Source organism: Schistocerca serialis, chromosome 4 (genome assembly GCF_023864345.2).
Source record: "Schistocerca serialis cubense isolate TAMUIC-IGC-003099 chromosome 4, iqSchSeri2.2, whole genome shotgun sequence".
In the NCBI taxonomy this organism is placed as follows: domain Eukaryota; kingdom Metazoa; phylum Arthropoda; class Insecta; order Orthoptera; family Acrididae; genus Schistocerca; species Schistocerca serialis.
In genome coordinates, this window is record NC_064641.1 from 220,064,026 (window position 1) to 220,077,976 (window position 13,951).

The 13,951-nt window shown below is 43.1% G+C and overlaps 1 protein-coding gene across 3 annotated transcripts in view; it reads left to right on the forward strand.

Annotated features, from left to right (window-relative positions):
* The window catches only part of LOC126474018 (putative mediator of RNA polymerase II transcription subunit 12), a 951,360-nt gene that overhangs the window by 177,882 nt on the left and 759,527 nt on the right, over nt 1–13,951 (forward strand). For all 3 annotated transcript variants that reach the window (XM_050101418.1, XM_050101421.1, XM_050101420.1), the window contains one exon: nt 13,702–13,763. The gene's annotated coding sequence lies outside the window, so the exon portion shown is untranslated. The remainder of the gene's footprint in view (nt 1–13,701; nt 13,764–13,951) is intronic.

A 13,951-nucleotide genomic window follows, 5' to 3' on the forward strand; every position in this document is an offset into this window, starting at 1 on the left:
TCTGGAACATATATTGTATTCGAACATTACGAATTACCTCAGAGAAATCCGTGTATTGACACACAGTCAACATGGGTTTAGAAAACATCGTTCCTGTGAACCACAACTAGCTCTTTATTCACATGAAGTGCTGAGTGCTGTTGACAAGGGATTTCAGATCGATTCCGTATTTCTGGATTTCCGGAAAGCTTTTGACACTGTACCACACAAGCGGCTCATAGTGAAATTGCGTGCTTATGGAATACGGTCTCAGTTATGTGACTGGATTTGTGATTTCCTGTCAGAGGGGTCACAGTTCGTAGTAATTCACGGAAAGTCATCGAGTAAAACAGAAGTGATTTCTGGCGTTCCCCAAGGCAGTGTTATAGGCCCTTTGCTGTTCCTTATCTATATAAACGATTTGGGAGACAATCTGAGCAACCGTCTTCGATTGTTTGCAGATGACGCTGTCGTTTATCGACTAATAAACTCATCAGAAGATCAAAACAAATTGCAAAAAGATTTAGAAAAGATATCTGAATGGTGTGAAAATTGGCAGTTGACCGTAAATAACGAAAAGTGTGAGGTCATCCACATGAGCGCTGGAAGGAATTCGTTTAACTTAGGTTACAGGATAAATCAGTGTAATCTAAAAGCCGTAAATTCAACTAAATACCTAGGTATCACAATTACGAACAACTTAAATTGAAAAGAATACACAGAAAATGTTGTGGGGAAAGCTAACCAAAGGCTGCGTTTTATTGGTAGGACACTTAGAAAATGTAACAGACCTACTAAGGACTGCCTACCCTGCGCGGTGTGGGATACTTACCAGATACAACTGACGGAGTAAATCGAAAAAGTTCAAAGAAAGGCAGCACGTTTTGTATTATCGCGAAATATGGGAGAGAGTGTCACAGAAATGATACAGGATTTGGGCTGGACATCATTTCGTTGCGATTGAATCTTATCACGAAATTCCAATAACTAGCTTTCTCGTCCTAATGAGAAAATATTTTATTGACTCGACCTACATAGGGAGGAACGATCACCGCGATAAAATAAGGGAAATTGGAGATCGTACGGAAAGAAGTAGGTGTTCATTCTTTCCGCGCGCTGTACGAGATTGGAATAATAGAGAATTGTGAAGGTGGTTCGATGAACCCTCTGCCAGGCACTTAAATGTGATTTGCAGAGTATCCATGTAGATGTAGATGTCCATGTAGATGTAGACAACGTATCATGATAACATTACGACAAAGGTATTTTTAAGAAATAAATATCCTAAATTGTCACCAATTATCAGAATAACACGCGGTTTTGGCTTCGAAACTGTCTGTGTCTATGTTCAGCCCACAGTCATACTGAAGCAGTGTTACAGGAAGAACTACCGCGAAAGTACGCAAATCCAGCAGTAGGATTAGATATACGTATTACGTATACGTATAACAAAATCCAGCTAACAGATCATTCATTGCCACAATTAAGTCAGTACAATTGGCAGAGGCAGAATAAGCATGATTAAGAAGTGTGGAATTCTGCAAGTTTTTCATCTTTAGATCTACAGGGTACAGAATCAAGGTAGCAACAAAACGGCAACGTAAATGGCAAAGTAAGCTGCATTTTCTGTTGCCAACAGCTTCCTGGATTCAAACACATAGATCTGATAGCTTTGTGCCGTCCCTCAAATGAAAATGATTAAGAATATTTAATCTAAATGACAAGAAAATATCAAGTGAATTTACCAAGGTAATTCTCAACCACTCCAGTAAGTGAATCTATAGTGACATAGTTGCCAAACGTATTCTACACTGTTGCCAATTGTCCATTAGACTAGCGATAGGCAGAATACGTTTTACTCACCTGATGTCTTTCTTGAGCTGGCGAACACTGTGGAAGCTTGCACCTCCAAGACGCCGGCTGCCATCGCCTCGACTGGAAGGTGAAATACCTAAAAATAAAGGCCAATGAGTTTATTCGCATTTCTGTAACTATGATTTGGGTCTACAACGTAGTTACAAACATCTATAGTTGTACTATCTGCAACTCAAACAACGTAAATAAAGAACACTTGAAATAATTTGGATGGCTCTCCTGTTTGGGTGGCTTCTGTTTAATTGTTGTCGTAGCTATTTTTGTTTTTCTGCCATAAGTGAACTGCAAACTAATTCATTCATCTGAAGTGATTCGCTTTGTTAACATCACCAGATTATGACGACATAACATTCATTTTAATATTATATACTTTGAATAGTTTTCTTTGTGAATGCTTTCATTAGCATTTATCTCTAACGTATAATAACATACATGGCAAGAAAACAAAACACTCATTACAAAACGGTAAAATCCATAAAGAAATTTCATATTCTGTAACATACAGCTTCTTACCAAAAAAGTAAACTGTTCGAAAGGTAGGACTTAAAAGTCGTGAAGAAAATTAAAAAAGGTGAATGACTGAACTGTAAGTTTGATTCTAGCTTCTGGTAACGTGAAAAGAGAAGCAGTTGAGAATGTGAAACAAGGATCAAAAAATGCGGACAGTAACAACTCGAATACGTCATTCATTTTATAAAAACCAAAGGGATGAAAAATATCATCTAATACACTCCTGGAAATGGAAAAAAGAACACATTGACACCGGTGTGTCAGACGCACCATACTTGCTCCGGACACTGCGAGAGGGCTGTACAAGCAATGATCACACGCACGGCACAGCGGACACACCAGGAACCGCCGTGTTGGCCGTCGAATGGCGCTAGCTGCGCAGCATTTGTGCACCGCCGCCGTCAGTGTCAGCCAGTTTGCCGTGGCATACGGAGCTCCATCGCAGTCTTTAACACTGGTAGCATGCCGCGACAGCGTGGACGTGAACCGTATGTGCAGTTGACGGACTTTGAGCGAGGGCGTATAGTGGGCATGCAGGAGGCCGGGTGGACGTACCGCCGAATTGCTCAACACGTGGGGCGTGAGGTCTCCACAGTACATCGATGTTGTCGTCAGTGGTCGGCGGAAGGTGCACGTGCCCGTCGACCTGGGACCGGACCGCAGCGACGCACGGATGCACGCCAGGACCGTAGGATCCTACGCAGTGCCGTAGGGGCCGCACCGCCACTTCCCAGCAAATTAGGGACACTGTTGCTCCTGGGGTATCGGCGAGGACCATTCGCAACCGTCTCCATGAAGCTGGGCTACGGTCCCGCACACCGTTAGGCCGTCTTCCGCTCACGCCCCAACATCGTGCAGCCCGCCTGCAGTGGTGTCGCGACAGGCGTGAATGGAGGGACGAATGGAGACGTGTCGTCTTCAGCGATGAGAGTCGCTTCTGCCTTGGTGCCAATGATGGTCGTATGCGTGTTTGGCGCCGTGCAGGTGAGCGCCACAATCAGGACTGCATACGACCGAGGCACACAGGGCCAACACCCGGCATCATGGTGTGGGGAGTGATCTCCTCCACTGGCCGTACACCACTGGTGATCGTCGAGGGGACACTGAATAGTGCACGGTACATCCAAACCGTCATCGAACCCATCGTTCTACCATTCCTAGGCCGGCAAGGGAACTTGCTGTTCCAACAGGACAATGCACGTCCGCATGTATCCCGTGCCACCCAACGTGCTCTAGAAGGTGTAAGTCAACTACCCTGGCCAGCAAGATCTCCGGATCTGTCCCCCATTGAGCATGTTTGGGACTGGATGAAGCGTCGTCTCACGCGGTCTGCACGTCCAGCACGAACGCTGGTCCAACTGAGGCGCCAGGTGGAAATGACATGGCAAGCCATTCCACAGGACTACATCCAGCATCTCTACGATCGTCTCCATGGGAGAATAGCAGCCTGCATTGCTGCGAAAGGTGGATATACACTGTACTAGTGCCGACATTGTGCATGCTCTGTTGCCTGTGTCTATGTGCCTGTGGTTCTGTCAGTGTGATCATGTGATGTATCTGACCCCAGGAATGTGTCAATAAAGTTTCCCCTTCCTGGGACAATGAATTCACGATGTTCTTATTTCAATTTCCAGGAGTGTAGTAACGATTAAAATATAGCTGCTGACGGTACTCTCTAAATAAAAGCGAAGAAAAACTTAAGACCGAGAGGAAGCAAAGCAACAAGAAGAGGTTGCCGTATGTGAGCTTGGAATGGAATTTCTATGTGCTACCTCGCAGCTGCGTAGTTTATTTCCTGGTTGTTTAACGTTAACGTTGCCTCTGAGCTATCACAATATTTATATGAGAATTTTCTAAGTGTAATTTTAAAACTGACTGCTACGTTAAATATTACAGTACTTACAGTCGAATCTGACTCAGTGCACAACGCTAATAATAATGTTATTTTATCTTCGGTATACGGGAAATGGTTAATAATTCTTCCAAGGTAGATCCTGTACACATCACCTTTTTCCTGATGGAACTGGTCATCGCTCATGCGCAAGTAATAGCTGGAGATCATATAAGTAGGGCAAAAGCAGAAGGACAAATAGATATGGCACCCTGACACCTTGCTCCTGACACCACCGTGGAATGACTTGAAAAAGTCGAACGCTGGTAAGACAAGGAAGCTTACTTTGGGAAGCCTGATACCATCACAGCAGTCCCAAGGGACTCAGGATGCTGTGATTGGTTTCATTAGTATACTAGTTTCTCAAGACAGACATTCGGAGTCATGGGAATTGGCTCAGCTACGTTTCTGATGCAGAAATATTCCAAGTACTCCGTTTCCATATGCTGCTGTGGATTTGCTGAAACTACATGTATTTCTTACAAGGCGAACTCCCATAGGTCGCTCTCTGGCGCAGTCGAAATTTCGCGGTGTGAAGAATGGTGGAAATTTGACACTTACTGTGTCACTCGATAATTTCCGAGAAAATTACAAAGTTTTAATGCTACTTCATTAATTTGTGCGGATGGCGTTATTCCAAGCAAGTCAGTAGCATAGTGACTGAGACAACAGTTTCAGATTTTCGAGATCTGTGTCCAAATCCAATCTTATGACTTTTTTTTCTTTTGTTGTCGCAGAAGTATGTGACGTCAATAATTTTTATGGCATCAAGAAGTACAATGAAATCATTTACCAAAGAAATAAGCATTCCAGATCTTTTAAAAAATACATTTTATCACCAATAACCTTATATGACCTTATATAATTAACAGTAATTCAAAGTGAAAAGTATGAACCCTAGTATTTCAGTTTTCGCTTTGCTTTTTACTTTTATGCTTCAAGAGAACCAGCGTAATCCCCAGGGCTATGTCTAGCATAAAACATGCAAAGCACAAAAATTCAAGGCACCACCAGCCACGTTTGAAGGCGCGCATCCTACAGTCATATTAATAGTGTGTGTGAATGTCATTAGAGGAGGGAACCTCGTTAACGTAGCTAAACACCCAGTTATCTGGCGATAGTTTCGCGGAAAAACAAGTATGTCAAAGCAGTTTGTCGCAAGCTTGAGCCTGCAGTTGATTACGGACCCAGCTATCTATTTTATTAATTGCATTGCTTCTATTTGTGATTTACGTTTGCTGTGCGATGAGAATAGGGCACTTCTGTAGAGGGCCAACGTGATTCTTCACCTGTCACTAAAAGTATACATCATAGGTTTGACAGGAAGGCATATATGAGGGCCGTTCAATAAGTAATGCCCCACATTTTTTTAAAGGCCATTAATTTATAAACAAACTTTCTTGTTGGTGCTTCACATTCCATGTTTGTCCCGTGCGCCGGTGAAGTTTTGAACCAAAAAAATGGCTCTGAGCACTATGGGACTCAACTGCTGAGGTCATTAGTCCCCTAGAACTTAGAACTAATTAAACCTAACTAACCTAAGGACATTACAAACATCCATGCCCGAGGCAGGATTCGAACCTGCGACCGTAGCGGTCTTGCGGTTCCAGACTGCAGCGCCTTTAACCGCACGGCCACTTCGGCCGGCGAAGATTTGAACCGTTCTGGCAGAGTCGAAATACAGCTCCAAAATGGCTTCTACATACGACTCACGTTACAGGCAGCGTGCTGTTATTGAATTCTTGTGTGCAGAAAAAGAAACCGAGGTGAACATCTATAAACGTTGGTGTGCAGTGTATGGCGATGCTGCAGTTGATAAGAGTACAGTTGGGCGATGGGCAAAGAAAGATAATCCGGCTGCTACTTAGATGATGGCGGTAAAGAAGTGATGAACTCTGCGTTTTTGCCTCGCAGGTTAAGGTATGACTGGTGAGCGTTATCTGCACTTTTTCGTTAGTAACAAGACGAAGCGAGTTGCTCCGGGTCAGATTACAAATTTTCAAACTGTGGTATAATTGTGTCACTTAGTGAGATCACATGCTGCATTGTACCGAGACCCCGATGACGATACTGTGGGGTGGCGGACACTCCCCACCGAGATCTTGAGTTATCAGAGTAAAGCCGGGTTTCCACAGGCATGAATTTCTTAAAAAAACGTGCATCCCCCAATTACCACTCGAATAAGTCATCATACATGTGGAAACACTCTACTTGCGCACTGTCTTGTCAGCTTAAGCTTAAGTTTTACGAAAGTTGAAAGGCGGCGTTCTACTTTATTGCACGATGTTGCTTCTATCTCTGTAGCCTATGAGCTTCAGCAACTGCCGATAGGTGGATCTCATCTCATTACCCTCTGGTTCGTTCGACAGCGCAAATGCAGAACCGTTTGTTTATGTGCGTGGAAAGTTAGCACCATGCAAGAATAATGGGCTTTGTCATCAACTAAGTAAATAAGGTAGGAAAATATTCTTAAGTAAAGCAAAATCACATTTAATAGAGTAACGCAACATCGTTTGGAGTGACGAAATTGATTAAAAGGTACTGTAAATAAGATTGTGAGCTTGCTGAGAATGATATTACTACTGTGAAGGTATTTTTTATTTCTGTATAATGAGGATAATTTTTTGCTTTAGTCATTGAGAGTAAATTTTATGGAGAAATAGAAATTTATTTGTGACTTTCGAGGTTTAAAATTACTCTTGATCCTCATTAAAATCCTACACAAATATAACAGTGTTCGTATTGACGCTATCATTGAGTAGTGACTGTTCTGCACAGTAGTACAAGGTTTGGTTACCAAATTACATAGCGCAATGGGACGTATATTTGCAGCACCCTTGACCTTTCAGAACATTGTCTAACCTGAAAATAAAAACAAAGCTGAAGTGATAAGACAAAAAGCTTACTTTCCGTCTACCTTCCGTGTATCTTCTATGACATGCATTTGGCGTTCGTTGGTTGTGTAGGGGCGATTTCAGAATGGGAGTACTTATGCAGAAATGATTTAGGTTTAATCTCGAAATGTTGACTTTATGTCATCAACCTAATTTCATTTCAATTCGTTGGCTCATGAGTGTTCAAATTTTTGAAGTTATTCCATGACGGTGTCAAGAGTAAAGTGTCACGGCGCCATTTCCAGCTGATTTTGCCCTGTTTACATGACCCCCAAGTTGCTACTTACGCAAGACTCGATGAGCAATTCCATCGGGAGACAAGTTTATCTGCGCAGGACGTATATTGAAAGCATTATTAAACTTTTCCAATATTTGAAAGATGAATTGAAACAATTATCAGCATTGTCCACTGAGTCAGATTCGGTCGCAAGTGCCGGCCGGGGTGGCCGAGCGGTTCTAAGCGCTATAGTGCGGAACCGCGCAAATGCTACGGTCGTAGGTTCCAATCCTGCCTCGGGCATTGATGTGTGTGATGTCCTTAGGTTAGTTGCGCTTAAGTAGTTCTAAGTTCTAGGGGACTGATGACCTCAGAAGTTAAGTCCCATAGTGCTCAGAGCCATTTGAACCATTTTTTTTTTTCGACCGCAAGTACCCCAATATTTAACATAACAGTCTGTTTTAAAATTACACTTCGATAATTCTCATATGAACTTTGTGATAGCGTAGAGGCGTCGTTAGTGTCAAACAACCGGGAAATAAACTACGAGTAACTTGTGCCAACTGCGAGGTACTGCATAGAAGTTCCGTCCCACGCTCACCAATGATAACCTCTTCTTGTTACTTTGGTTCCTCTGTCTTAAGCTGTCTGAAAACTGAGAAGGTCATTCATCAGGCACTTTTCGGTTTTATTGACAAAGTAACATCAGCAGTTACGTTGAAATCGTTACGAGTGGATTACACTTTTGGTTCCTTTGATTTTTATAGCTTAAGAATGGTATATTCTAGAATCTAGACATTACTGTTGGCAATTTTTGTTCCTTGCTTCACATTCCCACGAAGACCGTTTCTGTTTCATGTTATCTGAAGTTGAAATTGTATTTACACTGCAAACATACACTTGCTTAATTTTTTCGCAGATTCTGAGTCCTACTTTTCGGTCATTGCGAAAGTTTCCCAGGGACGCTTTGCTTCTCTGATCTGAAGCTATAAGCAATTTGCAGCTTATGAACGGTTTTGTGTGTGTTCCCGTTTTGTTAACAGTGTTAACAGTGTTACACTTTCCTTTCATTTCTGTTACACTGTGTTACAGGTGGTTGCTAATGAAAGCGTTTACAAGGAAAACTGTTTTAAGTATATAATATTGAAATTAATGTTATTTACTCGTAATGTTAATAGCGTCTGGTGATGCTAAAATCGTAAATCACTTTCGGTGAATGACTTTTTTAGTGTGGAGTTCGCTTAAGGTAGAAAAAAAAACACATGACGTGATAGATGTCGTAGGATACCTCGTAATATAGAGTCGGACGACGTTTTGCCCGGTGCAGTGCAGAAACTCTACGTGGCGTGGACTCAACAAATCGTTGGAAGTCCCCTGCAGAAATATTGAGCCATGCTGCCTCTATAGCCGTCCATAAATGCGAAAGTGTTGCCGGTGCAGGATTTTGTGCACCAACTGACCTGTCCATTACGTCCCATGAATGTACTATGCGATTCATTTCGGACAATCTGGATGGCTAAACCATTCGCTCAAATTACCCAGACTGTTCTTCAAACCATTCGCGAATAATTGTGACCCAGTAACATTCTGCATTGTCATCCATAAATATTCCATCGATGTTTGGGAACATGACGTCCGTGAATGGATGCAAATGGTCTCCAGGTAGCTGAACATCCAAGTGACCCAGTCCGTTCCTTTAAACACATCCCACACCATTATGAAGCCACGACCAATTAGCACAGTGTCTTGTTGGCAACTGGTGTCCACGGCTTCGTGGACCATCAGTCCTTACCAACTGAAGCCGGGACCCATCTGACTAGTCCACGGTTTTCGAGTTGTCTAGAGTCCAACCGATGAGGTCACGAGCCCAGAAGAGACGCTGCTAATAGTAAAGGCGCTCGCGTTGGTTGTCTGCTGCCATAGCCCACTAACACCAAATTTCGCCGCACTGTCCAAACAGATACGTTCGTCGTACGCCCTACACATTGATTTATGCGGTTATTTTAGGCAGTGTTGCTTGTCTATTAGCCCTGCCAACTCTACGGAAACACTGCTGCTGTTGATCTTAAGTGATTGCCGTTGGCCACTGCGTCGTCAGTGGTGATAGACAATGCCTGAAATTTAGTATTCTCGGTAGACTCTTGACGCTTTCCATCGCAGAATACTGAATTCCCTAGCTATTTCCGGAACAGAATTTCCCATGCGTCTGGCTCCAACTTCCATTCCGCATCCTAACTCTGTTAATTGCCGTCGTGCGGCCATAATCACATCGGAAACCTTTTCATACGAATCACCTGAGTACAAATGACAGCTTCGCCAATGCACTGCCCTTTTATACCTTGTGTACGCGGTACCACCGTCATCTGTATACGTGCGTTGTCTCTATCGCATGACATTAATTTGTCAAAAAAATGGTTCAGATGGCTCGAAGCACTATGGGACTTAACACCTGAGGTCATCACTCCCCTAGACTTAGAACTACTTAAACCTCACTATCCTAAGGACATCACACACATCCATGCCCGTGGCAGGATTCGAACCTGCGACCGGACGGAAGCGCCTAGAACCGCACGGTCACCGCGGCCGGCTCTTAACTGCTCACAGCAGTACAAACACGTGTAATTACTCGGAAATGGAAGTACACTCCTTTTTATTAGTCCACTTTTGAAGATGTATTTTACCTTTAAGTATCCATTTTACTACATCACACGATACTTCTCGATGCTTTCCTGTTTATTGCAACTAACGCCAATTCCAACTATCTACTTTTTGGTCTACCTCTGCTTCTCTTATCCTCCACTACTAACGTCACACTTCCATTAGGTATGTCCCCTTCAGTCATAAGCTTAATACTGCGACACCATTTAAGTCTAATGTTTCGTAGCACTTTATCTACTACTTTAAAACTTCGATTCAAAAATACCCACCTGCCAGTCACCGCACTGGTAAGTACCAACCGTTGTTATTGTCAGTTTAATGTCTGTAACATTTAGTGAAGGAATAATGTTACCAGTACGAGTAGCAACTTGCTTTGCAGGTTATTTCCGAATTATTATTTTCTACTATTTACTTTTGGCTAAGGAGTATAACTGAAGAAGGGGGAAAGAATGCTGTAAATGGACACAAAGCCATGGGGGAATGTAGTGCTTGGTAAGCGAACACAGTGAACGCTTAAAAGACAAAATACCTTTCTGCAAGTCGAATAATAGAATGGATTGTACTCTACTGTCTGTTTTAACGTTGGATAATTATACGTGTTTCACAAAAGACCTCCTGTTACTGCTGCTCACAATGGCTAAAAAGTGGTTGGTAAAAAATATGGTGAGTGATTTTTACGTTGCGAAGAGTCAAATGAAACTATATGGCTCCCAAGACCTTTTGAAGTCTCAGACATGTTTGATTCGATCCTGGCCTTAGCACAAATTTTCATTCGTCGCTTCAGTATGCATATATACATTTTGAAGAATATACTGATAGGTCCGTGGTTTTTTTTTTTTGTCTTTCTGTGTCCATTTCCATGAAGTTAACAAATTACAGCATTGTTCCAGTTTTAGGGAATTATTTTTCTCCGCAGAAATAGTGTAACAAAATCTGCAAGTCTGTTTCGCATTGTTTTGTTCCCCCTTTGATTATCACCATTTACTGTCGCCTTTCCTTTCTTCATACCTCGAATGGCAACACACACACCTCAGCTGATTTTATATTTCCGGCGTGACATATTTTTCAGTATTGACTTTAGAATGTTTTATTCATCTCGTCTACTAGAAGATCATGTAGAGAAATCTTTGAATGTCTGGATAAGCTATCTATCCACGTGGATGAATAAAGTGCAGTCCAGGCAGTTAATGTGGTATAAGTGCTTTGTTTATAGTTTCCGATGTCTATAGCGACCTTCTGTCTACCGTTATCAAATTTGACTTATTTTCTCTCTCTATCCTCTTCACTGATGAAATGAGACATTCTTATTTTTAGCAATTTTTTTCCATTGTACCTTTTCACATAGTCTCGAGAACATTTGTAAATAATTGCATCCTCTACCGCCGGACCCCACCCGCCACCCTATTTTTCTTTTTTTGTTACCTATACATGTTCACCAGTTATTTTGTCTATACAACATAGTCGTCTGTGCCAGTGCTCACATGTGTACCGTTTTGTCATTTACATTCTTATACCTTCAATATTTGAGTATAAGATAATGTAAGGTTTATTTATTCATAGCTTCTTTCTGGGTTTCAATATGATTTTGTGTTGCGTACACATATATAGTCGTAAAACGTGATATATCTTCGTAAAAACAATCCTTGTACAGCTGTAAACTCTAGCTGATGATGTGTGAATTATTTATTTTCTCTTCAGTTGTCTGAAAATGGCCGAAAATGGCGAAAGCCGGTTCACAACCAATATAAAATAAATGTTAGTGTGAAAAATCAATATTATGTGTTTCAGTTTTGAATATTTTTATGTTTCTCCAGGTACCGACGGAAAACTTCATAAATATTAAATACACTCCTGGAAATGGAAAAAAGAACACATTGACACCGATGTGTCAGACCCACCATACTTGCTCCGGACACTGCGAGAGGGCTGTACAAGCAATGATCACACGCACGGCACAGCGGACACACCAGGAACCGCGGTGTTGGCCGTCGAATGGCGCTAGCTGCGCAGCATTTGTGCACCGCCGCCGTCAGTGTCAGCCAGTTTGCCGTGGCATACGGAGCTCCATCGCAGTCTTTAACACTGGTAGCATGCCGCGACAGCGTGGACGTGAACCGTATGTGCAGTTGACGGACTTTGAGCGAGGGCGTATAGTGGGCATGCGGGAGGCCGGGTGGACGTACCGCCGAATTGCTCAACACGTGGGGCGTGAGGTCTCCACAGTACATCGATGTTGTCGCCAGTGGTCGGCGGAAGGTGCACGTGCCCGTCGACCTGGGACCGGACCGCAGCGACGCACGGATGCACGCCAAGACCGTAGGATCCTACGCAGTGCCATAGGGGACCGCTCCGCCACTTCCCAGCAAATTAGGGACACTGTTGCTCCTGGGGTATCGGCGAGGACCATTCGCAACCGTCTCCATGAAGCTGGGCTACGGTCCCGCACACCGTTAGGCCGTCTTCCGCTCACGCCCCAACATCGTGCAGCCCGCCTCCAGTGGTGTCGCGACAGGCGTGAATGGAGGGACGAATGGAGACGTGTCGTCTTCAGCGATGAGAGTCGCTTCTGCCTTGGTGCCAATGATGGTCGTATGCGTGTTTGGCGCCGTGCAGGTGAGCGCCACAATCAGGACTGCATACGACCGAGGCACACAGGGCCAACACCCGGCATCATGGTGTGGGGAGCGATCTCCTACACTGGCCGTACACCATTGGTGATCGTCGAGGGGACACTGAATAGTGCACGGTACATCCAAACCGTCATCGAACCCATCGTTCTACCATTCCTAGACCGGCAAGGGAACTTGCTGTTCCAACAGGACAATGCACGTCCGCATGTATCCCGTGCCACCCAACGTGCTCTAGAAGGTGTAAGTCAACTACCCTGGCCAGCAAGATCTCCGGATCTGTCCCCCATTGAGCATGTTTGGGACTGGATGAAGCGTCGTCTCACGCGGTCTCCACGTCCAGCACGAACGCTGGTCCAACTGAGGCGCCAGGTGGAAATGGCATGGCAAGCCGTTCCACAGGACTACATCCAGCATCTCTACGATCGTCTCCATGGGAGAATAGCAGCCTGCATTGCTGCGAAAGGTGGATATACACTGTACTAGTGCCGACATTGTGCATGCTCTGTTGCCTGTGTCTATGTGCCTGTGGTTCTGTCAGTGTGATCATGTGATGTATCTGACCCCAGGAATGTGTCAATAAAGTTTCCCCTTCCTGGGACAATGAATTCACGGTGTTCTTATTTCAATTTCCGGGAGTGTAGTTTTGTAAAATTAAACATATGAGATCATATGCATTCGATAAATTATTAGGAATTCTTTCCTTAAATTCTTCTTAGCTGCCTGAGATTGTTTTGTTTTTTCCTGGTACCTTTGTGAAGTAATTGTCTCATCTATATCTGTGTAATCTCCACTTTTCAAGATGCTGAACGTGTTGCTTAATTTAATATGCTCACATACTTACTGTTAAATAAATTCTCGTAGTACACAATTATGACTTCGTGTTTGGTGATTCGATTTATATCGACTTTTATTGTGAATCCTACTAGTCTGTGATCACAAGAAACTCTAATTTAAAATATTTTCGTCGTACAGTTTCTTTATTGTTTCATAAAATACCGTCAGTTTTGTTTTCATCTGCATTTGGTTCTTGCTAAAATCTTGTTGCAGGATTTGCTGTCATATATCATTTTCTGCGACTCTTCGCCGGTCTTCTACCTCCTCAACAGAGTGTGAGTATTTGATACTAGAACCTGAATGGTTTCCGTGAAATGTAGTTCATTTGGTTTTCAAATAAATCTTGCCGTTCTGTCTAAAGCTGTAAAATTGTTTTTAATTATGCTGGTTACTGACCTACATTTGAATTTTCTCCCTGCACTGTTCCTCTGTAGCAAAACATACGTTCTGATTTTAATTCTTT